Below are 6,276 nucleotides of genomic sequence, written 5' to 3' on the forward strand. Positions count from 1 at the left end.
CTTTTTAAAAAAATTAAGAAAACTTTTTACGACATTTTGGATGCATAGTTGTTAAGGGTCAGAGATGTAATGTGAGGAACCTGTGTTGTGTGTCTGTGTGTGTGTGTGTCGTGTGTAAAATAGAGAGAGAGAGAGTAAATACATCATCTACATTTGTTCTATTAAAAAGAAACATATATTTACGATTAAATCTCAGCCACTACTTTAGGGTAGTCCCACTGATGTCAAGAATGTAGTCAAGGACCAATTTTTGTGGATCTCTCGGTTCAAAAACACTGAAACGACTGAAAATTCCTAGTGAGCACAGTCATTTCAGCGAGGCGTGTAAGAAGCTATCTGAGTGGATTGAGGGTTGTATTTGAATTTTTGCCAGGAGGGTTGTATTTTATGTTGTGATAGTACTTCTGAAAAACCAGACACATGAACATAACAGATTATCAAATGATTCTAATCGAACTGATTGAAACTTGATAAAAACACATCCCTACCAGCTGTGTCCATGCTGATGTACATTAGAAACTTTCTTACTAGACAGATAGTTGGCTGTGTTGTGGATGACAATGCCAACTGCAAATTGAAACCGAAGATGCTCTGAACTGACAGTTTGTATTGCCTTTTCATAGGCATGCTGGGGCTGTAGGATCACATAATTGTCTCTGCAATGCTGCCTGCAGTCTTGTTCTACAGTATCCATTCAGCATTGTGGATTGGGTCCTGAAGGATGCCTCCATCCATCCATCCATCCATCCATCCATGCCATCCATCCATCCAGCCATCCAGCCCCATCCATCCCTGTTATATCCCACTTTTTCCAGACTGGGACTCAAAGCAGCTTACTAATTACAGTGGAAAAATTAAAATATACGAAATCCTTTTGCAGAAGCCTGCTTAAGGTCACAGACAGGGGGTTTGCGGGAATGTATAGACAATTTTACAAATTTTATAAAACTGATATGCACTCTTGTAAAAAAAAAGTACCTTCTATGTCATATAGCTTACTGAACACTGTATTTAAAAAATGTTGGTTGCTGTATGATCCGGACAAAGTAGCTGTGGATGATAAGTAAGTTAAAAAGCTAGATATGTTTTGAGTCCTTTTGCAGTGTACAGAAATGGATACAGTGGCCTAAATCCAGTTGTTAATCCTAACAGAGTAATACCACTGAATCAATAGACCACATAGAAGTTTTTATTTGCAAGTCTGTCTGATTGAATGGGTGTGCTCTGGTTCAGATTCACATTGGATTTTGACAATGGGTTTTACATTCACAGTTTAATGCACTTTTGGAAATTGCAGTAAGGTTGCTACAACACTTTGCTCCCATAGAGCGAATCCTTTTTACTGTAGCCTGGAGTTTTCTAAGATACAAGTGTGATTTTAAATCTCTGTTGATAAATATTTGTAAAATACTTGGTTGCATAAATATAAACTATTTTTCAGACTCTGCTATCCATTTTTTGTGCGGGGGGGGGGTGTGAGGTTACACTACTTGCACATACAACTTATATACCAACTTAGGGCCGGAACAGACAGGCCAAAATAAAGCTGCTTCAGGTCACTTTGGAGGTATTAGATGATGCCAACTGTTTAAATGATGCGGGTGTCCTAAGAGGCCGGAAGTATGCCAAAGCCTTGCTCCATTCATAAGGACGGGAGTGCAGCTTTGGTGCAGCGTCTGGCCTTTTTAGATGTCATAACAGCAACACTCCAAAGTGACCCGAAGCAGCTTTATTGGCCTGTCGTTTTAGGCCCAAGTTAGTATACTTAACTGGCTTGCTCCTCCCAAACATAAAAGAAATGTCATTCACCTGTACTCTGATTGCTGGCATAATGGACCTCCTCCTGAGGCAGCTGATGGGCCTGGTAAATTACCAGTAAAAAAAAAAAAGGAGGGGAAACGATGATCATGGCAAGAATGTCATCTTCATGACTAACTAGTGATCATGAATATAGAACAGTTAGGGATGATAAATATAGGTAACTGCATCATATTCATGATCGCTCCTTGGTAATGATTTAGTAGATGTTGAGCAGACTTTGTGTGGCACGTGAATTGGACTGTTTCTGTTTACCGAAAGGCCAGCAAACATGGGAACAAAGTGCATGTGTATGTCAATGCTTTATCCAAAAATACTTCAGACGGTCCTAGCAAAGTCAACAATTCTTGCTAGTTAAATTTTTCCTTTATTGCATTGGCAAGAAGAAAAGTCCACAAAACAAAGTGCATGGAGCAATCCAGCTCCAAATATATCTAACGAAGTGTACACCTGTATCTCGGAGGCATGTTGACCTGGGATTTTAAAGGAAGAGGAGTTAAAGCTCTTAGATGAGATTGCATGAGTCTTTGAGCAGGGTGACCAGACATCTTCCATTTCCCAGACATGTCCTGCATGAGTCTTCTGCCCAGAAGTAGAGTGTAGAGATAAGATCAAACAATGTGCTTTTGAGAGCCAATATGATGTAGTGGTTTGAGTTCTGGAGTAGGATGCTAGAAGACTAGGGTTTGAATACTCCCCTCCAGCCATGGAAACTCAGGGGGTGACTTCAGGCAAGTGACACCTTTTCAGTCACAGAGGAAGGCAATGATAAACACTGAATAAATCTTTCCAAGAAAGGCATAAGAGGGTTGCCATAAGTCTGAGTCGACCTGAATGGACATAACAAAAACTAATAAGCTTTCAAAGAGATCAAAATGTTGGTTCGTACAAAAATTTTTTTTTTAATCTACTATTCACAGTTCATTTCTATAATTGAACAGGTCAACCAAAGGCATGCTACAACACCCCAAAAAACCCAGCAATCCAACACTATACTTTCCAGCTGAGAAGCAGAAGTGGAGGCAAATAACTGGAGGCAAGCAGCCATCATGTTTACTCGCTGTACCAGAGAAGCCAATTGGTTCTTGTTTATAGTAATAAATGCCCCAGCACTGGTGTGCGACTTTTAGAAGTCTGAACAAGAGCAAAGGTCTGAGCGAGTTTTGACAGAAGGTAAAGTGGCGAAAGAAATGCTAGCTGGGACTGTAGTCCAGAATATTATGTGTCTAAGGCTGGTGCCACACTGCAGAATTAATGCAGTTCTGACACCCAACTGCCATGGCTTGATGCTATGGAATTCTGGATTTGTAGTTTTGTAAATATTCAGCTTTCTCTGCCAGAAGGATGTCCACAACAACTAGATAATCTTAGAACTCCATAGGATGGAGCCATCACAGTTAAAGAGGGCAAACAGCATTAATTCTCCGTGTGGCAGCAGCCTGATCTTCCTTGGAAGAAACGGTAGTTCTCAATACAAACAAGTAATGCAAGGAATTTCCTCCCCAAAGTCAGCTGGATCACCATTAGCCAATGTTCTCAGGTTATGGATGGGTTCTAAGAAGAAGGCATTGTTGGAAAAGGTATGCGCTTTGCTCCGGAGGACAAATTCGCTCGCAAAGTCATGGCCAACATCTGTCAGAAAGAATTATAAGGATAATTGTAGATTGGGCACTTGTTTAGAAAAAAGGAAGAAGGCAACAAGGGGGGGGACATCATGGAGATTTGGAAATGTGGAGCAAAGTCAGTAGCAAAATGCTTCCCTAATAAATTAGAATCTGGGACATAGAGGTAATAATGATAATAAAAATAATTTATTTCACCCGCCCTTCCAGTGGATTGATCAGGGGGCTTTACAAAATTATAAAAACATTCAATACAGGATTAAAATTCAGTATAACAGTTAAAAACATACTACAAAAACAGGAAGGAAATAGTAAAATAACATGTGAGGGCAGAAGAAAAAGGGGAAAAATTACACCGGTCCGAGGTCGAAAGGGGAAAGGGGGCAGGAAAAATAAACAAACAAATTAAGGTGGGAAGGCCAGCGAATGATATGTTTTCAGCTTTTTTAAAGACAGCTAATGAGCGGCGGAGCGAAGCTCTGCAGGGAGCTATTCCAAGTGAGGGGCAGCAAGTAAAAGGCCCTCTGTGAGGTCCGTGTAGGTTAGACCTAGGGACCTCCAACAATTTAGTCCCGAAGGTTCTGAGTGTGCAAGCGTGATATGGGGAGAGGCGGTCCCCATGTACCCGGGCCCAAGCCATTAGGGCTTTATAGTCAAAACCAACACCTGGATTGAGCTCGGAAGCGAATAGGCAGCCAGTGAAGGTCTTTAAAATAGGTGTTATATGGTTGACCTGGAGCTACCAGCGACCAATCAGCTGCCATGTCTGCACCAATTGCAGCTTCCGGGTTGGTACAAGGGTTGCCCCATGTAGAGCGCGTTGCAGAAATCCAATCGAGAGGTTACCAAAGCATGACAACAGATTCTGGTCCTTTCGGTCCAGTAGGGACGCAGCTGGCGTATCAGCCGAAGCTGATAACAGGCACTCCTGACCGTCGCATCCACCTGAGAAGTTAGCTGGAGCGACGAATCAAGGAGTACTCCCCAAGCTGCGCACCGAGTCCTTCAGGGGGAGCGTGACCCCGTTCAGGTCCGGGTGACAGATCTCACCACCAGGAAACCGGGGAACCTATCACCAGTACTTCCGTTCCCTGGATCACACTGAGTTTGTTCTCGCCTCATCCAGCCCATTACCGACGCCAACAGGCATCTAGAGGAGAGATGCCATCCTTAGTTACTGCATCAGTCGGAGACATAGAGAAATTATCTGGGTGTCATCAGCGTACTGAAACACCCGCCCCATGTCTCCGGATGATCTCCCCAGCGGCTTCATGTAATGTTGAATAGCATAGGGGACAAAATCGCTCCCTGAGGGACACCAGATGTCAGGGCCCTCCTATCGGAGCGACAGTCCCCCAGCCCACCATCTGGGATCTGCCCAGAGGTAGGAACGGAACCCTGCAAAGCAGGTGCCCCAATTCCCAACTCCCTCAGGCGTCCCAGAAGGATACCATGGTCGATGGTATCGAAGGCCGCTGAGATGTCCAAGAGCACTAACAGGGACACGCTCCCCCTGTCCATGCCCAGACGGAGATCATCACAAGGCACCATGGCAGTCTCAACTCCATAGCTCCCCGGAGCCGGTTTGAAATGGGTCCAGAAAATCGGTGTCGTCCAAGATCGACTGAAAGGGAAGGTGACTGCTCTCTCGATCACCTTCCCCAAGAAAGGGAGCAGTGAGATGGTCTATAGTTATTATGAAGCAGGGGGTCTAAGGAGGGCTTCTTAGCAGGGTTTAACCACTGTTAATTTAATTTAGATGGAAACTGACCCTCACTTAGAGATGCTTCGGACACCTCTCCTGTAGGATCTGCACAAAGACTGGCGCGAGATCAGCCCTTATCCGAGAGATTTTATCCGCAAAGAAGTTGTTAAATCATCGCAGCAGGCTTTAGGGCTCCAAAATAGGGCTCAGGGTGGGAGGGAGCCGAGTTAGCTCCCTCACAACCCTGAACAGCTCTGCCGGACGCGACTCTGCGGACGCATACGTGCAGCATAGAAGGAATTCTTTGCTGCACGTATTGCCACTCCATAAGCTCTCAATGGAGAGCGAAGGAGTGTCCTGTCAGACAAGCGCTGATGTCTTCGCCATTTATGCTCTAGTCGTTGCGCGACCCGCTTCCTGCCCTGAGATCTTCCGTATACCAGGGTTGTTTATGGAACCAGGCCGGAAGGACGCTTGGGAGTGATACTGTGTATAGCCCTAAGAGATTAGTATCCGAATGTCAGTAAACTGAATGGTAGGAAATAAAGATAACACAAAAAGGAGGTATTTATAATAATAATAGGATTTATTTATATACCACCCAATCACTGAGATTCCAGTGGTTTACAACAGAGGGGATAATAAACGGTTCCCTGCCCTCAGGTTTACAATCTAAAAAGACACAAAACACAAAAGGAGAAGAATGTGAGGGGGAGAGGTCAGGTCCAGCATTTTTTCTCTCCCTCTGAGGCCTCCGCCAGGCAGATGGACCGGAGGGAGGGCCTCTTCTTCTTCAGGCTAGCCACAGATGCTGGCAAAACATCAGGAATAAACTCTTTAGAACATGGCCACATAGCCCAAAAAACCCACAAAAAAACAATGGATGCCAGCCATGAAAGCCTGACTTAAGATTAGATTTGCCTTTGGTTTGATCCAGCAAAGGGGAGAAAAGGAACCTTTCCTCATATCATGGTTTTCTACTTCTATCTGCCTGTTGCCTAAGAAGAGCAATTCTGAGGGATAATGGTAAGTCTAGTCTTAAACATTAATGCTCAGGATTCTCCCAGTCCTGATATAGAAGAAAGTGGTGAGGAAAATGGTAGGAAATGAGCTTCTATCCAAACCATCTCC

The sequence above is a fragment of the Sceloporus undulatus genome, chromosome 1 (assembly GCF_019175285.1).
Source record: "Sceloporus undulatus isolate JIND9_A2432 ecotype Alabama chromosome 1, SceUnd_v1.1, whole genome shotgun sequence".
Taxonomy (NCBI): domain Eukaryota; kingdom Metazoa; phylum Chordata; class Lepidosauria; order Squamata; family Phrynosomatidae; genus Sceloporus; species Sceloporus undulatus.